This window comes from Manis javanica, chromosome 3 (genome assembly GCF_040802235.1).
Source record: "Manis javanica isolate MJ-LG chromosome 3, MJ_LKY, whole genome shotgun sequence".
Lineage (NCBI taxonomy): Eukaryota > Metazoa > Chordata > Mammalia > Pholidota > Manidae > Manis > Manis javanica.
Genome location: NC_133158.1, coordinates 40,225,662 through 40,246,467, shown reverse-complemented (window position 1 = coordinate 40,246,467; position 20,806 = coordinate 40,225,662). Strand labels below are relative to the sequence as shown.

Genomic DNA, 20,806 nt, shown 5'->3' with positions numbered 1-20,806 from the left:
TCAGTGTAATTAAATTTTTCTGCTTTGCGAAAGACATTGTCAAGAGAATAAAAAGACAAGCCACAGATTAGGAGAAAATAATTGCAAAACATATCTGACAAGGCTGCTTTTCACAATATACAAAGCACTCTTAAAACTCAACAACACAAAAATGAACAACCCAGTTGAAAACTGGGCCAAAGACCTTAGCAGACATGTCACCTAAGAAGTTAGACAGAGGACAAATAAACATGAAAAGATGCTCCACATCATATTTCATCAGAAAAATGCAACTTAAACAGCAACAAGATCCACTGCACACCTATCAGAGGGCTCAAAATGCACAACACCAACACCACCGGATGCTGGTGTGGAAGCAGAGCGGCCGGGACGTTCATTCACTGCTGGTGGGAATGCAGAATGGTGCAGCTGCTTTTGAAGAAAGTTGGGCAGTTTCTTACAAAACTAAACATACTGTTAACATACAATCCAGCAGCTGTGCTCCTTGGTATTTGCCCAAAGGAGCTGAACACTTATGTCCCCACACAAGCCTGCGCATGGATGTTCACAGCAGCCTTGTATATTGTTGCCCAAACTTGGAAGCAACCAGGATGTCCTTCACCAGGTGGTGGGTAAGTAAACTGTGGTCCGTCCAGACAGTGGAACAGTATTCAACACTAAAAAGAAACGAGCTAGCAAGCCATGAAAAGACATGGAGGAATCTTAAGTGCGTATTACTAAGCGAAAGAAACCGATCTGAATGATTCCTCCCAATCCTACTGTAGGATTCTGTCTCCGTGCTGTTCTGGGGGAGGCAGAGTGGCTGGGGGGTTGGGGGACAGGAGGAGCCGGGAGGGTCTGTAGGGCAGTGAGACTAACCTAGGTGACACTGTCATGGCCGGTCTATGCCATCAGACATTTGTCAAACGCATAGACTGTACAGCATCAAGCATGAACTGTGATGTACACTGTGTACTTTGGGTGGCAATGACATGTCCTCGTAGGTGCCTCATAATAGCAAATGCCCCCTCCGGTGGGGATGGCGGTCGGGGGGGGTGGGCTGTGCGTGTTGGGGGATGGGGGCAGGGGTATGAGAGCTCTGCATTTTTTGTTTTATTTTGATGTGGAACTGAAAGTGCCCTAAAAATAAATCTGCTAAAAATTGTGCTAAGATTTGTGCATTTTAATGACACAAGTTTACATAAAAGACTAAAATAGTAATAATAACTGGGCAAGGGGTGAGGAATGAGTGGAAGCAGAGATTACCCAAGAATGGAAGAATGTTAGTAAGAAGGTTGAACTGGTGGATACATAGAAGTGTATTGCATAATTTTGTTTGCTCATGTATGTTTGAAATCATCCATAACAGAAAATTATGTTTTCAATTAATTATTTTTCTTTAAAAAAGTAATTGAAGAGAAAATGCCCAATGTGGAAGGCAGTCAGAAGAGACTCAACACATGCACAGTTGGAGCCCCAATGAGTAAAATTACACAAAGGGGACAGAACAAATATTTAAGCATGTAATTCAAGAATACTCTTCATAATAAAAGAAGACTTAAATTATAGATTAAAAAAGTCATATTGTATCTCAAGAAAAAATGAGCACCCTGCAGCATTGTTAATACTAAGACACTACAGAAGTTCACTAAGACTTCAAATAATTAGGAGGTAAATCTTCCCTTAGCAGCTTAGCACGAATGTAAAGGTAGTTAGTTACAAGAAGACAAACCAGCCTGGGCTCAGGCTGCTTTATAACAGGAAGTGGAACCAGGAGGTAAGAGCGGGATATTCATGGGACTCTTGGGGAAAGATGGTAGGAAGCAATTTTGTATCCAGCTCCTTGTCCTAAGTGAAAGGCAGTGAGCACTTCCTGACACCAGAAGCTCAGGGGACTTCTTCCTATGAGCCAGAGGATAAGCTTCAGCCAAAAAATCTTACAAATTAACCATCTAACCTCACTGCTGACCTATGAAACCTAATCTTCAGCAAAGAGATAAAAGCAACAGAGAGATTAGGTTTCATGAGGATAGATGGTTAATTTGTAAGATTTTTTGGCAGGATAGGAGAAATGAACTTCGAACCATTATCACAATAATTAGCAGTGAGCCTTGCATCTGCTACCTAGGGGGTGGGGGGTGGTGCGGGAACCATGGGGAGAACAAATCTGCAAGAATGTGAGGCGGTCCGTTTCTGACCACCCTAAGGCTGACAACGGATTGGAGTGAAAAGGAGCAGGCAGTCAGGACGCTGGAAAAGCAATTGATTCCTCATCTTTATTGCTAGCAGCTAAAAGATATAATTAAAAATTGATAAAGCAGGTGATGGAGGGGCATCTATGTTTTCAGTGAAAGGTGACAGGTGAAGGGGGGAACCCCCAAATCAGTCTGTCACCTCTCATGGTGGCACTGTGTGTGTGCAGCTTAAAGAGAGGACAACAAATTATTATAAAGTACAAAAGTTAGTCGTTTAAATCTTAAAAACAAAGTAACTATGTCCAAAGTTGTTCTTAAAATAGTGTTTATTTAATCCAAAATGTGATGAGAATAAATAATATTGCCAATAGGTATATTGTACCTTTCATGCTGGCCTTTTACATTTTGCATCTAAAAGCTGTGGTGGTTAAGACCAGGTAGCCAGAAATTGTAGCAAAAAAGCCACTTCCATCTTGTGATTGGATAATTATATTCTCAAGGAGATCAATAAAATAGAAACTCAGTGTTGCTTTTATCTCTTAGCTGAAGATTAGATTTCATAGGTCAGCGTGAGGTTAGATGGTTAATTTGTAAGATTTTTCGGCAGGATACGTCTTTTAATACCCTAAGAGTTGGCTGTTCACTACCCTGGAGCCATGTATGGCTCCCTCGGTCTGGCTGTGAGTGCCAGGCATCCCACTGTGAGAAGAAAAGAAACCCCTAAAATAGCTTCCCATCACTACATGAAATACTCCTTTGGTAAGAAATAATCTGCAAGGAAAATTCCATGTAAATTCCAATAGCTGCAGTTTAAAATTTTATTTTGGGTTCTCCATATAAAAAATATGTCGAGTCTGATTTTTCTCAGACTGTTCAAGTACAGTAGGACAATATCCATCATATCATAGACAAATTTTCACAAATGCCTAGGGTGCCTAAATGGTTTTCTTGGCTTCACTGGAGATGGATGGTAATTATAGATTTGCTTTGTTTATGTCACCGTATTCCTATTATGTTAATATGTGTGTGCTAATTAGTTAGTAGTTTAAAACCTATACATACTTAAGGTACTCTACAAGAAGATATGTCAAAGAAATAATCAATCCTCCCATGTTTTCTTCCATCTGCTTCCTCTATAGCTTTTCTTCTTCCTTCCTAATTACAACTCTTAAATAGAATTCGTGCCTCATATCGAATTTACCGAGTATCATAATTCCTCCAGGTGGTAAAGATACCTCGAGACAAGTGCTGGGCATAGAAGCCACAGGGCATAAATCTGCAAAGAACTAAAAAGCTAACCTTTTCAAACAATATGGCTTCTCTCTCACTTACCAACTTTACATTTCCCTGTATGGCCCCGGAAGATGACTGGTTAGCCAGAGACGGGTAAGATTCCTCAAGGGAGGAACAACCTAAGACAGGCACAGTCGCAGGGGGGCCATCAGGTGAGAAATTGGGGATCAACAGAGGTGAAGCTCAGAACCTCATCCCCCCTGCTTTGAGAGAAATCTTCTGCATCCGTGGATGTTTCGCTGCCCTTGTCTAGCTTGGATTAATACTTAGTCCATAGGCACACACCTGATCATCTGATCATCTACATTTGCCCTCTTACAGCACTAAACTATGTTTTCTACCTTTATCTTGCATCTACCTACCACTTCAGCATTTTATTAAAAATAAAAATAATAATAATAATAAAGGGAGAAATGTGGGATCAACATATAAATCAAGTATAAAAATCAAACGAATATTCATATTTGACCTGATTGTTTATATAATATGCGTGATCAAAACCGAAAGTTTCTGTGATGAATGCCCTTGTACTGTTCACCATGTAAGAATTTATTCACTATGTAAGAATTCGTTCACCATGTAAAAAAAAAAATATGTCGAGTAGAAATTGTGAGTTAATAAGGTTATCATTATGCTTACAAGCTGAATTTATCTTCTTCAGATCAGGATTTCCCTTGATCTTGAAAGCAATTTTGGTAAGAGGGCTGGTTTCTTCTCCTTTGCTTGAAATTCTCTTCATTTCTAGATATTGGTGGCGACTCTGACAGATGACGCTCCCGTCCGTCCTCCACCCGGCCCATTTTCAGGAAACAGCATGGCCCTCTGGGCAGGATTCAGACACGCTCTGCAGAGAATGTCAGACAGCAGCCCATCTGGTGAACATCAGTCCTGGGACTTCTTGGTCGAGGTAACTCTCACCTCGTTTTGGTACAAACTGAAAATACAGTATTTGATTACAAAAGAATTTAGAAAAATAAGTGTGGTCAGAGCAAAGTTGTTACGGGGATCAAATATTATATACCAGAAAAAACACACTGGAAGAAAAACAGGAGAATTTGTTTAAAAAATTAAAAGCCATCCAAAGACATGCAATGTTTGCCACAAAAGTCTTTTTTAGAAACTGAATTCTTCAGTTCAACATTTTTATGACATTTATGTTAATTTTGGTTGGAAAGAAACACAAAGATAAATATTTCCCATCATTTCTGAGTCTAAAATCATTGTTTCTCTGTATTCTCATAGAATAATTATATTACCTATATTTGCTCACTTAAAGAAAAAAAATAGTTATAAATCCCTGACTGGATCCAGAAACCTCTTTGTTTCCTGCTGTCAGTGGCAGGGTGACCCATGTGCCCATGTGACAGCACCTCCTATGAACTTGTAGTTCTGTCACCGTCAAATTCAAACTTCGCATACTCGTTTTTATTCTAGAAGGCATTGTAACTTCTCCAGTGTCAAAATGGTCAGCTATTAGCCAAGAATGCATGCCACACAGACCCATTCCACCCTCCTCCTGTCCCAGAGCCTGATAGCACCTCCCAGCGTCCTTGTGGCCAGTGGGCTGGGACTCGGTTTGCCCAATAGACCAGAGTGGATGCCTCCCAGAGGGCTCACCCCTGCCTGCTCTTCCTGGTGCCCGGTCAGCATGGGAGGCAGTCTGGCAACCTGGGAAGTCACTCGGGGATGGCAGCAGGCCGGGTGCCTTCATGCCTGTGTAAAGAGGGAGCCTTCCTCCCGCCTGCCCAGGAGTCTTCCCAGGAGCAGGCGGCACGCTGCTGCTCTGTGGGAGGCAATTAAACATTTTGGCATGTTTGCTGAAGTTAGCCTGCCCCCTGCACCCCAGCAACGGCGAGAGTTTCTCTTACTACTTTGCCCTGAAATGCTGCTAAACATTTCTGCATCTTCTGTCCGTCTCATGATGTCAGCTTCTGTTCTGGAACCGATGCTACTTTAGAAATGTTCTTCCTGGACATGGAGTTTTGTATTGAACACTGAGCATTACAGGCCCAGAGGCTCAGCTCACACTTCCATGTGTCACATCCATCCTGGGATCTGGGCCGTGCGGGTCTGTGCCAGAGCTCCCGTTCTGACCCGCTACTGCATTTCCAGAACATTCTGTCCCTGGGGGTGTCTGAGCACACAGCACGCACTTGGTGGGGCTGCGTGGCCAGCTCAGGCCCCAGTCGTATGTACAAGGAGGAGGGCCTTTAGTTAACTGCCGACTCTCCCAGTGTGTGAGCTTGTGAGGCCTTTCCTTCCAGAAGGCTCTGCACCACTCTCAGCACAGCTTTGAGTAGGTGGCAGGACGCACTGAGACTGCAGAGGGCCAGCCATTCCAAACCACACTGCCAGGGCGCTGAGACCGCAGAATGGAAGGTCCACTCATGCCATAGGGAAATATGATCACTTTCACTGTCTAAGCTATAAATATTCCTTGCAGAAAAATATCAGATTAATAAGCAAAAAGAAGAAACAGACACACATAACCCCATCACAGAGAAAAAGGACCTGTGTATATGTATGTGAATGTGTAAAACTGTATGTACAGTGCTCTCTGTGAGTGTATAAAAATACTCTATCACATACAATTTCCCTAAATGTAGCCTTTCTATGGGATCATTTTAATAGTTGCATAGAATGGCATCACTTGAATAAATACAGTTTATTGCTGCTCTTATTGTTGACCACTTAATTCATTCAGATTTTAGCTTTTATGAGAATGCCGTGAAAATATCATTGTGGCATATATTTGGGGGCATATCTCTTATTATACCCTCAGGATAAATTCCAAGAAGTTGTACATATTTTAAGGTTTAGGTAGGTGCTCTCAAGGGACCCCACAGAAACGAGTGATAGAAGCCGCAGTGGCCCCAAGCCCCCCACACTGGGAGAAGTACTCCTTCCAAATTTGTCGGCTCGCTCCCTGGCCATGGCGTCTCTCCAGCTCATGGTCCTGTCGGTGGTGCTGATCTGTTCTCCTGCGCACTAGTCACTTGCTCTCCCTCCAGCTCATCACCTTTGTCCTGTCACCAGTTTTAATTCCATTTGCCTTTTTCTAATTGATACGTAAACGTTCTTGAAATATCCAGATAGTCGCTCTGTGTTTGCTGCACACGGTGCAGACGTTTCTCCCAGTTTGTCATGACTTTGTCATTGTTTTGTTTCAATCTGTCCATGTTTCTTCCCATTATGATTTATGCCTTTACCCTCCATTATTGCCATACAGTGTATGTCATTCTGTGTATTTGCTCTTAACACTCCGCCCTTTAAAATGTTGCCCCATTTTAGGGTGGGCACAGTAGAGCAGGAGACACCAGAGAACTCCGCCCTCAGCCTGGCTGCCCTCCTGCCCAGGAGGAAGGCATGCCCACTGGTGCTGTGGGGATGGGATGGGTGCCCTCTCACCCACTGGCTGTGTGGTCCCCCATGCATCTACCTCTACCTCTCAGTATGTAAATCTACTTGCCAGCAAACTGGTTTGAGGATACAATAAGCAAATACAGGCAGAGTGCTTATAACAGCATCTGGCTCCTAGTAAGCACCGTAGGAATGTTATTAGTGTAGAGTCTGATCTTAAGTTTATGAAGATATATGATGTCTCATTGTACACAATCACATCTTAATATTTTACAAGCTCTCTTTAAACTCCCTCCAAGTCACCAGATCCAAACAGGTGGTACTGCACACAACTAAACCTTATTGCACAGCTGGAGTGACATTCCGTTAGCTGTTGCCTCCGGCGAGACCCCAAGCCGGACTGTGGCTCCAGCAGGTGGGCGTTCCAAGCTGCAGGTTGGCAGGGCTCCGGGACTAGCTGCCTCGTGGTAGGAAAAGAACCAGCAAAAATGGTGCCCCTAGAAAGGGAAGCCTAGAGGGCAGACTGGAGCCCTCCAGAGACCGCGCACGAAACAGAGAAATGCCCCACAGACGCCAAGTTGGCTCCTCAGCAGAGGATGATAGAGGAAAGCCCTGAGCAACCGCTGCTTACCCAGATGGGCAGGCATCCAGGAACTTTAATGCAGCCACAGCTCATTGACTGAGGTGGACACAGGCAGCGTTAGGAGTTGAGGGGTTGTAAGATTTCACTCAGTGTGTCATCTAAAACTGCGAGCTCACCTCCCGTCCAGAGCTGGAGGGAGTGAGCTCACACACTGGCAGTCTGGTGAGCGTGTCCCTGCTGCCCGCACACTGCCTCTGGCAGATACAGAGGAGATGGTGGGAGGACCAGGCAGCTCTCTGCTGTGTTCTTTGTAGAGGAAAGGACTGCAGTGCATGAGCCGTCACCACGCCTGAGAAAGCATTATGTGCCCACCATAAAGGCACGTGGATCCTGGAGCAGCAGGCCCCTGCTGGCCACCCACTCTGCCCACTCAGCCGGCCCTAGCCTCGTCATGCACACCTTCCCACGGACTCTCACATCTGTGGTGATAAACCACGTCTGCACCTCTCCCTTGAGCCCCAGGCCAGCACACCTGTGTTCTCCAGAGAAACAGATTTGAAGATAGAGAGAAAGATGTATTACAAGGAATGGCTCACCCGACTGTGGAGGCTGGCGCCACTCAAGGCCTGCAGGGTGAGTCAGCCTGCTGGAGCCCTGTAAGAATAATGGTTTAGTTCAAACCAAGGGTGGAAAAGGGCTGGTATACTGCTCACACTCAGTCAAGCAGGAGAATCCTTTCTAACTGGGGGAAGGTCAGCCCTTCGCTCTATTCAGGCTTTCACCTGATTGGGCGAGGCCCACCACTCTGGGGAGGGCAGTCTGCTTTACTCAGTCAAACAACTCCAATGTTCATCTCATCCAGAAACACCCAGAGTGCTGTTTGGCCAAAACTAACTAACCCTTGCCCTGCCCCGCTTCTCCTGATCCCCTTCTGCCCTGGATGCGCTCCCTCTGTCTGCCCACAGGCTCCCTCCTGCCTCTTCTGCCTTCGCTCAGATGCCACCTTCTACCTGAAGCCTCCAGCCACTCGATTACACTCCTTCGACTCCCTGTCTTGTGTGCCTGCCTCCGCTTCGTGCAGCCTTCATCTTTGGTGGTGGTTGGACACTGTGCCCCACCTATGTTCTGTCTTTGTGCATGCCTGTCTCCCCCAGGAAAGGACTGCACATCTTGTTCTCGGCCACACCTCTCCCAGTGAGCTCAGGAAATATGTGTGTGATCAATGTACCATTGGTTGAAAGAGCAAGACAGATAGCGGTGTGTATACACTGCCTGCACTGTGCAAAAGGAGGAGGCGATCATTCACAGATGAGTTTTGCACATGTAAACTCCCCAGGAGGGCCCAGGGAAGGCAGGGCAGTGGGGGGAGGGACCCTCCTTACCTTCTACTTTCTGATGTTTGAACCAACTCTAACATATTGCAAAAATTAAATTAATTTTTTTAATTAAAAAATAAGCTGAGCCTAGACATCAAATGATTGGAGCAGGAATTCCCTTAGAAAGGCCCATGCCCCTGATTCCCTAGGGCGTTTTGGCCCAGGCCTGACCCGTGACCAGCCCGGAGGCAGAAGGGAGCCCAGGACAATGGGCAGGACCGTGAGCAGGTGGGAGGCCAGTGCGGGCACCTGGGCGGGATGGCAGTGCATCCTCACCGGCCGTTTGGGAGTGGGGGGGGCGGGCAGAGTCCTCCCTGGCCTGGATGGAAGCTGTTGGTAAGAAGCCCTCTAAACCAGAAGCTACCTCTGAGTCTTCAAAGCATGGCGCTCCCCACGGAGGTAGAGAGGCAGGGGCTGTGTCAGGCGCACTTGGGTCTGGGGGATGCTGGGTTCCATGCTGAGTGCCAGGCTGTGCCCCGCTCAACATCAGAAAAGCCCAGTCCATCAGTATTCACGTGGGCTCTGGGAGCCACGGACACAGCCCACAGACTCTTGGAAACTTCTGGGTTGGAGGAGATGTTTCCACAATAAAGAATGAAGAAATAAGACAATTCAAATGAGAATTCCCTTCAAGCCAAGATGGAGTACCAGGGGCCAAATTTACCATCCCACTTGGAACAACCAAAAAAAACGAGAGATAAAATACATGAAATAATGGTTCTGAAGACACTGGGCATCAGACAGGGAATGACAACCCCCCATGGGAGACAGAGACAGACGGGGTCCCTGTGTGCCCCAGCCAGAGTGGCACCATGGTGGCATGGGGCTGGGTCTGCGGGCAGGTAGGCCAAGGCATCTCTGCAGATCTTCATAACAGCCTCAGGAGTGGAGCCCTGCAGATCTGCCCTCGGTGCCTTCCGAGAACACCTGCCCACGTGGACCTGGCAGGGCAGAGTTCTTGGCGATGGCTTAGGACTTGGCGCTGGGGCATCTGAGCTCAGGGTGGCCCTCAGAGAGGGTCCTGGGAAGCCCACCTTCCTGACACATGCCCTGCAGCCTGTCTGCCATGTGGGCTCCTCCCAGGAGCCAAGACCGCACTTTGCTCCTTGCAGGCGAGGCCAGGACTACAGGCCAGTAGTGCCTCACCCCGGGCCCCGGAAGCCCCAGCTCCAGGACAGGAGGGGCGGGCGTGGAGGCAGGGAGGGCAGTTTCTGGGGCGGCCGCGCGAGGCCTGTGGGAGCAAGTGCAGGAAGGAGGCCACACTTCTCCCTTCTGTCTGCGCCCCGGCAGCCCCGGTCAGCCCTCGGATCGGGCAGGAAAGTGCATCACACCCCAGAGCAGCCTTCTCTGTAGTGTGGGTGCCCCGTGGCCCTGGGAGGCGCAGAGGAGGCACAGTGTGGAGACCGGCGGTGTGGCAGCCCCCACGGTTCTGGAGAAGTTGCTGCCGTAGAGCTGAGACCCTGAAGCAGAGCCCCAGGAGCGGAGGGCGGAGCAGGAGGCTGGCCTTCCCTGCCAGCCACGAAGGCAGGAGCAGCTACCGCCACGCTGCACAGGTACCCCCAGCACCCTGAGCTGCAGGGCCCGGCCGCTGTCACAGCGCCACAGGCTGGGGACCCGCCCTCACTGGGCGCCGCACCCCAGGGCTCAGCTGGTCTGGGTGGCCTGGAGCTGCCGCCAGGTGGGGAGTGTTTGGAAGCTCTGCTTCCTGCCAGGCGCTCGATCACGGCCTGGCCATTCCATCCGCAGAGCCGCCATGGCGTAGGCACCTCGATGTGCAGGAGGGCTGTGCAGGGAACCCCTCTCCAGACCAGGCCTGACTCACCCACCACCTCCACCTGGGGCTCCTTAAATAATCAGGATCTCCAATTAGCCACAAGAAAAACAAAACAAAAGCCATTTCTTTGTTATAAAAGGAAGACAAAGCCCAAAAGCTGACACAGGGCGCAGAGACTGCCCCGGCTGCAGGTGTTTATCTCTTCCTGCGTCTCTCGGCTCTTCTGTTCGCTGAAGGTCAAAATCGACCGAAGCAGAATGAAAGGAAACGCCGGGCAGACAGGCGGGGGCGGCAGAGCGGGCCTCAGCTGCCCCAGAGACCCTGAAGCAGGAGTGGTCTTCCCGTGAAACATTTGCTTGCTGGAGCTGAAAATTAGAGGTCTTTGTGAATGTGCCGAGCACTGGTTTGCAGACTGCCACAGACTCACCCCCATCCAAAGCCGTCTGAGGACATGGATCCTCCCTTTTAAAATTCTGTTTTAGAATAATGGCTTGGTTGTTTTTTATAGGAAGAATGCCTAGAAACAAAGACTCCAAGATGAGGCCCTCCCTCCCCACTGCACAACACCCCGGCAGGTGCACGGACAGACAGCAGATCCTGCAAAGAAGAGAAGCCAGAGACAGGCCAGAGTACAGAGGGACATTTGCCCAGGATGAAGGAGGCACCTCACATCCCTGGGGCAAGGTGGGACTTTTACTAATGGTGGGGACCAGGCTAGCCTTTGGAAGAGGGGTTACAACAGACCCACCTCAGGCCACATGCAGGAATGGACTTCCAGTGGAGGGGGGCCTATGAAACAAGAAGCCATGCAGGGAACTAGAGGACAATGTGGTGAAGTCCTCGAGGCCAGAGGTAGGGAGAGGCTTTCTACTATGACTCATGGAAAAGATTGACAAATATGAGTATAAAAATAAAATTTTTACACAGCAAAAACCTATCCTACACAAAATCAAAGACAACTGAAGGACAAAATTCTTGCACCATACATCACAGACAAAGGACCAAAAACTAGATAGAAAGATGGGCAAAGGACATAAGGAGACAGTTCACAGAAAGTATATTAAAATGGGCCTTAAACATCTGAAACATGTTCACTCATTCATAACCAGAGAATGCAAATTGAAACAACACTGATTTCTATTTCTCCCCTCCCAGGTCGGCAATCTGGAAGTGTGACAGCGTGTTCTGCGCGCAGCTGTCGGGCAGCTTCTGCTGGTGTGACGTCACCTGGTGAACCTTCTGGAGGGGATTTGGGAACACCTAACAAATGACGTACACACTTACATTACAACTGGCTCTCCCCCTCCTGGGAACCCACCCTGAACATGCCTCTAGCTAGATGGACATGTCTGTGTACAGAGCTCTCCCACGCAGGTTTGTGTGAAGCGGCCAGACAATGGAGAAAACCCGAGTGTCCATATGCGGAGGAGGGTCGAAGGGACTGTGCTATGGCCTCAGGCCTGCAGCGATGCTAGGACCCGCGGAAGCCAAGTGCATCTGCAGTCCACTGCCCTTTGTGTGAGCAGGCAGAGGCGGGGGCAGTGGGGGGCTGGGGGCAGGACGGGCACTGGTAGGGCAGAGGGGAGCAGTGGGCACAGAGGGGCAGGCTTGCTGTCAAGGCTGACTAGAGCACGGGGGTTCTACAGTCTGGCTGGTGGAGGAGAGGTGGTATTAGAAGCAGCATTCAGGGCTCTGCAGTCTAGCCACAGCTGGCTTCCTTTGCTCCCCTCCACAACTCTGCCCTGCCCTAGTGGCCCCAGCCATACCTGTGTCCCTTGACTAGCCTAGAGCAGTGGGCACTTGCTGGGCTTTCTCTGGGCAGCCCACGCCCTGCCCTGGCCCTGACCTCCAGCTTCAGCCCACTGTGCACGGCTCTGCACTTTTGCTCCAAGTCCACCAAAGAGAAATGTGCTCTGGCCACAGTACCTTTTGCACCTGCTATCCCCCAGGCCTCTCACGGACCTGGTGAATGGCTACTAGTCCTTTAAGACTCAGCTCAAATGCTGCCTCCTCCAAGAAGTCCTCCCTGACCTGACCAAACACAAGTACTAGTGTGCCACCTGTGTGCCTGCAGCGTGGGTCTGCCCCCTGGGCTGGCCAGTCGGGAGGGGAAACAGCGTCAGTCAGATTGCTGTGTTCCACCCCTGGTTCCATCCTTTCCCAGCTGTGTCATCCTGGGTATTATGTAGGTTCTTTGGACGGTGGTCTTACATGTGGAACCCCTGGACTATAGCAAGTGCTCTGTCAGTTTGTGGAGCTACATCCTGGGGAGAAGGTGGGTTGAGACCCCTGAGCACAGTGCCAGGTCATGGTGGCCGTGGCCTGTGTCTGGGGTGCAGGAAGCAGGCAGATGATTTTATTCATCTGTGTCATCAGAGAGGTGATGTACATGGTGGCCCTCAACAAATATTCACTGAAACTTATTTAATACATTTAGAGTTCTGTCATAGAAGAGGGTAAATGCAGTAAAAATAGGAAAAAAGGCCTCTTTACATGCTACGTGGTACCTACCATTATGTGAGATAATGAATCTCAAAGTACTTTGTAAACATTTAAGCACAGCATGATAGGTGAGCAACCTGAGTGGGCGCAGGGCATCTATGCTAAGGGGGTCCTGTCTGCAGTTTTAATCTCTGTGGTTAGTGTCTTGAAATGTTATTAATTTTATTGTTGAATCTTGAGTTTTGAAAACGGAGCATAGGCTGGGCTTAGAGCTTGGGCTGGTGAGTGTGCTCCCCTCCCACAACCTGCCTACCCACGCAGAGACCACTGCCGCCTCTGCACTGTCGGGCACCTAGGCACAGGCTTGGGAAGGGGTGGGGATGTACATGTGCTCTGAATACTGAGCAGTAGGGTGGGGATCCCCAGTGTTTGTGAGAGTCTGTATTTGCCCTGCAAATATTCCCATGCCCATATTAAATAGCAAATAGAAAAACACCATGAGCAGGAGAGAAACAGAGACAGAGACAAGAAGGAAGAGGGAGAGGGAAGCACAGGTAAATAGACACAGATACTGACTTCCTAAGAAAAAAAGAGTTTTTTTCTGCTTTTGAAAAATGTGTCCCACATTTTCATTTTTCACTGGGCCTTGCAGATTACCTGGCTATCAAGTATTATGTAGATATGACATAGCCTGCCAGTAGTTTGCTCTTTAATGAAAAATCAAAACGGCAGCAGGCTCCTCAAAGAAAAGTCATGTATTGCACTTCATCTTGTGTTTTTCCTGGGACCTCTGAGCCATCTGTGTCACCACTCCATTAGCTCAGTCAGGTGGGCACAGTGAGCACTATCTGTAATGCTGTATCACAGGTCCTGGCCAGTGCAATAAGGCAAGAAAAAGAAACAGAAGGCAGACACATCGGAGAGAAGGTAGTAAATACGTATCCATTCCTAGACAACATGATTGTAAATGTAGGAATAGAAAAGCCTGAAGGACCTACAAAAAGTACTGGAATCAGTTAGTGAACATAGCAAGGCCAAATGATGTAAAGTGATCACACAAAATTACTTGCATTTCTGTATAATAGGAAAATTAAATTAAAATGTATCACAGTAGTAGCAAAAAACAAACTACTTGGGAATGAACTGAACAGAAAGCTTTTCAGGACCTCTACACTGAACACCCCCAAATGCTGCCCAGAGGAATGAAAGCACCTCAGTGAGCAGTGGTTCAAACCGCGACACAGATGGAAGGCCCAGCATTGCTGTTAAGCTGCGCATTCTCCCCAAAATGACCTGCTGATCAATACCATCCTCATCAAAGTCCCAGCAGGCTTTTTTGTAGAAAATGAGAAGTTGATTCTAAAAGTGTAATGGAAATGCAAAGACTTCAGTGGTCCCAGCAGCCCTGACAAGGAGCCCAGGGGATTGACATCAGCTCCACCTGCTACAAAGTGCAGGCTTCAAGGCAGTGCAGTGGCAGCGAAGACAACAAATGATCAGTGGGGCAGAATGGAGCCCAGAAACCCCAGGAATGGTTTCCTTCCGGCTTGACTAGAAGGGACGTTCTGTGGGGACAGTTGCTCTGATTAGGGTTCTGGTCACGGAGTGCACGTCGATGTGGCCCAGCCCATCTGGCTATGCCGGGGAGGTCCCCACGTGCGCGGAGCTTGCCCCGCCAGTGCAGCGCATCAGCACCCATCGGGGAGGGGGCCGCGGCTGGGGGCAGGGTGCCCGCAGGCATTGCTGAGAAACTGAGCAAAGGGCTAACTTTTCTGGTGAACTTCCTGCAGGCTCTTTTGGGGGGATCATAGAGGAATTGCTGTTTTAACAAATGTGTTAACAAGTTTCTGTTACTTTCTAGAAACATTTTTTATCATTAAGCTCAAATCCTCCTGCCATTAACTGGTTATGTTGGGGGTTGATGGACTGGTGGGAGGAAGCCAAGTTGGGCGCGTTCCCTCCCCACGTACCAGCTCAACAGTAGCAGCTGTGGCTTCTAGAAATGGCCCTTACACTTCCCACCACAAGGGTGCCCAGTGCCCACCTCCCATATCTTTAGGGCAGGGCAATGAGAGGGCAGGGCTGTCTCTCTTTCCCCCCTCCCTCCCCCTTCTCCCTACCCCCAAGCCTTTCTGCTGGGGGCAGGCCTGGAATCCTCAAGGAGGGGCTTCTCTGGAATCCTCAGCTGCAGGATGATGGGCAGGTCTGATGCCCTTATCCAAGCCCACCTATTGTTATATCCGTTAAGCACAGAGCATTAAAACCCCAAATAAAATAAAAGGAGGTCTCAGGAAAGCTGTCTGTGTGGGGCACACAGCCAGCTCCCGCTCAGGAAATCACCAAGCACCCATACAGCCTAGATGCACTTATTTAATGGGCAACCAGGATATAAGACAGTCAAGGAAAAAAATGTGTTGTTCCATTTTGGGAAATAGTCAAGCCTTTATATTCCACCAAAAATAGAAATGGAATTCTAGAAAGCAAAAAATAGGTGGGCTTATACATGTATGCAATTCAAAAGAATCTGCACAGACGCACATGCTATCATCCTGCTGGAATGTGAGCCTGCACAGCCACGGGGCTGCCGGCTGGCCGGGCCGGAGGGGTCTGGGCCCTCTCCGAGCCTGCACCCGCTCGCCGCCCTGGGCCTTGTGCAGACCCTGTTTCCTGCTGTGGCAGCCCTGCTCTCCATGCCCCTGCCTGGTCCCTGTGGGGCTGCCGTGGTCCTGCCCCACGCACAGGCGCGCCCTCCCTGCTTCTGCCACCAAGGTGACAGTGACAAAAGGAGATCCTTTTCCAGGACTATTTTGTCACCTGACCCTTCCCTTGAAAAGGGACTTGCTTAATTACTGACTAGTGACTCTTCACAAGGCCCCAGGCAGCTGGCACTGGACAGCCCTTTAGATTCTAGGTTGTTTTAAAACACAGGGTGCCACACCCCACATGAGGGGAAGGGTCTCTGGCTGGACTCAACTGTGCTGGCTCTGTGACTTACGTCTGAGTGTGTGCCCCACAGCCACTCATGGCCAGTGGCCCATCCTCACCCATAGAAGGCAGTGCCTCGGAGTGCCCCTTCCCCGGGTGCAGCCGGGTGAGGGGACCCAGCAGTGGGCAGTCAGGCCCAGCTGCCTGTACCTTCTCCTCTCCTCCCACACTGTCCCAGGCGATGGCCTGAAGTGGGACTGTGGGCCAGGGGCAGGGCACAGAGGGCGCCTGGGAGGATGTGGGGCATCCTGGGAACCCTAGGGAGCATGGGGCACACAAACCCAGTGGCACAGGGGCAGGGTGGTACCGGGACCCATGGCACTGGCTCGGGTGCCACCCCTCTGGGAAGTTCTGCCATGGAAATAAGCCACGTCCAGAGCTCTCCATGGGCACGGGGCCTCATGGGGTCTGCCTCTGTGTCCCGGACCAGAACAAGCTGGTGAGGGGCCGCGGCCAAGCAGCCCAGGAGAGCATGTGGCATGCCGGCTGCTGCCCCTGAGGGAGTGGCTCCTGTACCGCCTTGGGTGGCCCTTCCCACCTGGGGCTCAGGATGTGCAACTGCAAGGCGCCATTGCCCCTGGTCCGCAGGCTCTAGGAGGGGAGTGATTTGCAGAGCTTCTATTTTCAATCCTGTCCACTACCTGAATTACACTGAGAACTGGGGACCAGCAGGGGAGCAGAGATTGAGATGGGCTTAATCACATCACAGAGGAAAGGGCGAGAGAGACACTCCTGCAGAGAAAACAGTAGGTGCAGAAGATGGCTGGGCAGGAGCTTCTGGAGGTCAGGTGAGGTGCCGCGGCTTGGGGAGCCCCAGGGGTGGGGGAGCACTGCCTGCAGGAAGCTCGCTGTGTGCAGGTTGTGAGCCCCCTCCTCACCTCTGTATTCTTTAATGGACTGGCACAAAGATTTAAACTGCTTTTCAATTCCTTGCCGCATGTCAAAATGGCATTTCTTGTGAAGCAGCGTCATGCCAAGGCGGGCAGCTCAGCCGCCACCCCTCAGCCAGGCTCTAGTCCGGTAGAGACTGGATTTAGCGAGACCGGATGCTCACTCTTGGGTGAGTGAGAAGTAGAAAATCTTAATTGTCCTATGCCCAGTGAAGAAATTGAATCCGTAATTCAAAACTGTTGTACAAAAGAAGCTCCAGGTTAGGCTTCTGAATTCAACAAAGTTTAAAGAAGATGGACCCACGCCTCCTATCAAACTCTTCCGGAGAAGAATAAAGGGAGACACTTCCCAGCACACATTATGAAGTCCAGTGTAACCTCACTGCTAAAACCCGGTAAGGACACTCTAAGAAAGGGAACCTATAGCCTCTCTCTCATACACATAGATACAAAAGTCCTGATCAATATATTAATGAACCAAACCTAGTAATATATTGAAAAAATAACATATTTTGGCCAAGTTGGGCTGGTCATTCTAGAAATGCAGGGTAGGTATAACATTTGAACTTCATTCAAAATAGTTCATCATATTAATAGAACAAAACAGAAAAGTAAATATATCATCTCAATAGGTGCAGAAGAAAACATTTGATGAAACATACCGTACATTCATGAAAAGAAGCTCTTAGCAAAGAAGGAATAGAAGGGAACTTCCTCAATCTGATAGAGGGCGTCTATATAAAAAAATTTCCCTACAATAAATATCACACTGACTGATGGAATATGGATTGCTTCCCCTCTGTGGTCAGAATAAGAATGGGATGTTCAAGACTGGCACTTCTGCTCATCACCAGCAAGTGAAGCAAGTCAGAGAAAAAGCAATGAAGGATAAAATTATTGGAAATGAACACATTTAAAAGTCAATATTCACAGGCAAATGATAATCTACGTAGAAAATCCTATAGAACCTACAGAAAACTGTTAAATTTATTAAGTGGATCTGGAGAGCTGCTGGATACAAGCACAGTATACAAAAATCAACTCTGAACTAGAAACCAGTGGTCACAAAATAAAAACAGGGAACATTTAAAAATACCATTCAAAGCACTAAATACCTGGGAATAAATGTAATGGAATAGGTGGGAAATATCCACACAGAAGACTGTAAGTTAACAAGAGCACTTGAAGAATACCTAAATAAATGTCAGGTCAAACATGAATTGGAGCACTCAATATTGTGAGAATATTCATTCTTATGAAATTGGTCTATAGCTTCCATGTAATTCTGATACAAATTCTAGCAGGATTTGTGGGGAAATTGATAAGCCAGTTCAACAAATTATATGGCAATGTAAAATAAAAAGTATAGCCAGAAAATTTTAAAGAAGAACAGAACTGGAAAGTGACTCTACCAGATCATAAGAACTATGATGAAATTTCAGTGATTAAGAAAATGAGCATGGGTGCAAGGGTGGATATAGCCCCTAACACATAGTCCAGTGTGAAGCTGACAGCCCATGCCTGTGTGGACACTGGTTTCATGAGAAAGGTGGCTCCGGAGAGCAGCTGGGAAAGGGTGTCTCCTCCGCAGATCGGGCCGGGTCAGCTGGACGCCACATACTAGTAACAACATAACAGTGAATTGGAACCCCTGCCTCACACTATACAGACAAAACAATTCCAGGGTGGCTGTTACTCTAAGTTTTAAAATGAACAACAAACCTTACGGAAGATAACCAAGTATATCCTCATGGCCACAGAGTCCAGGTTTTCTAAACAAGACACAGGCAGCATTCACCATAGGACAAAGGTTAATGAATTGGCTCCCATTGGAATTAAGAGCCCCTGTGTACTGAGACACACCACTAAGGTTATAGAAAAGCAAGCCGCTGAGGGGGAGAAGACTTCAGGGCACATACACCAGTGAAAGGGTTTGGGTTCAGAATATGCAAAGAGCTTCTGTAAATAAATAAGAAAAAACTTGAGCCACTTCTTCAGTAGAAAGGACATGCATGTGGACAATGAGCACATGTAAAGAAAGCCTCACCAGTCATCGGTGAGAACCATGGGAAGCAGCCACTGCACACCCTCCAGAATGGCCAAAATGAAAGAGACCAATACCACATGTTGATCAGGGAGAGGAGCACCTGGCAGGCTCACACAACACTGGTGGGGATGGAAGTGGCTGAACACTGGAGGATTGAGGCTGCATGCTGAAGTGGGACACACATGTGCCCCTGTGATTTGGTACATGCTCAACAGAAACGTGCGCCTGTGTCTACTGAAAGGCATGTATGAAAATGTTCATGGAAGCAGTATTCTCATGGTGAAAAATAGAAAACAGCCAACATCTCCATCCAGAGCAGAACAAATAACTATACTGTAGAGTGTCACTACTCTGGACCGCTCTGTGGCAACAGGAATACACCCATGCTGCTCAGACACAGCCTGGCGGGCCTCACAGACACGGCACCCAGCAGAGGAAGCAAGAACCGGGAGTGTGTGTGCTGTGCAAAACAGATGGGGGTCATGGTAGGGGTCCTCCTGGGGCCTGGAGGGCTCACACTGGGCAGAGACATAAAGGGGACACTGGGGCTGGTCCTGTTCTGCCTCCTGCTCTGCGTGGAGGTTCACAGGCATGTCCACATTGGGTTAACTCACCAAGCTGTGCACTTAAGATATGGATACATCTCTGTACATGTACCTCAGCACAGGCATCTGGAAATACACACAGACAGTCCTTTTCAGGGTACCAGGCGCTGCTGCACTCCAGGTAACTCACAGCAGTTGGCTGGCGCCCCTAGAACCCTAGTTGAAAACTGAATTCTGATTGGACTGTGTGGTAGCCGAAGCCCCCACCCCCCACCTTTCCCGGGGGCAGAGGCTTTAAATAACCACTGGAGCCGCCCAGGCTGTCACCAGCCCCCCTCCCAGGAGGCGCCCCCCACCCCCGTGCAGCCTCCAGCCCTCTCTGGAAGGGCTCCTGGGGTCCCTCCCATGGCCCCTCCCTCCTCCCTCCCTTGCCTGGCTTCAGCTTCTAATTACCTTTCAGCTTCTCAAGAAAGACTGTTTTTAACATAATTAAGAGAGAACTCAGTGAAAAAGAAAAAAAGAGCAGCTCATTTTGTGCTCTGGTCCATTATTTTAGAGTGCTCTGTTACCAGGGGCCACAGAGTTTGTACCCCATTTACAAAACCAAACTCAGAAACACCTACTACCATTCAAAAGAAGTTGGTGAGGCTGCTAATTTTACTTGGTTTTCATGTTTTTTTGCACCCATCTTATCCCATAAAGAAGTTGAGGTGTTTGGCAATACTGATTATCACGAACAGTTACCCCTTTACAGCTCACAAATGCTGTGTCTTAATCCTCACAGCGAGGTGTGGCGCTTTTACCCGATGTCACCACCAAGAACAGCTCCCCTGCCAGCTGTTCCTGTGGGACACCTGCGAGCCGGCCTCTGTGGGTGGCATGTCGCCTTTGCCACAGTTCTGGTGTTATGAGCATTGCTATGACAGGCCTCCGACATGTGCATGCTTCTTTGGGGCATTAAAAAAATGTGTAGTTCTGTTCCTGGAGTTCCTGTTCTATTTCACTGGTCAGTTCATCCATCTCTGGGCCAATGTCAAGTGGCTTCATTTACTCTTGCTTAATAGTATGTCCTGGTATTTGCTGGTGCAAATCGCCCACGTTCTTCAGGAGTATCTTGGCTATTCTAGGTCCTTCATGTAAAAATCCCTGTGGGAAGAATTCCAGAAATCCATGGACTCTACAGCAATTTGGGAGAGAGGTGACACCTTTATGACACTGAGGCCTTATCTTTTTAAAACTGGTGTCTCTACCTTCCCTTCCTCTTCCAATAATTTTTGGAAAAAGATGTATTTTTTTCCTTAAAGATTGCATGCTTCTTTTGTTAGATTTATTTTTAA

The 20,806-nt window shown here is 48.5% G+C and overlaps 1 long non-coding RNA gene across 1 annotated transcript; it reads left to right on the top strand.

Moving 5' to 3' along the window:
* Nucleotides 1-3,968: 3,968 nt before the first annotated feature.
* LOC140848351 (uncharacterized) lies at nt 3,969-12,757 on the top strand. Its single transcript, XR_012129088.1, has 3 exons — nt 3,969-4,374; nt 11,069-11,244; nt 11,716-12,757. It is a non-coding gene; the product is annotated as an uncharacterized lncRNA (long non-coding RNA).
* The last annotated feature ends 8,049 nt before the right edge of the window (nt 12,758-20,806 follow it).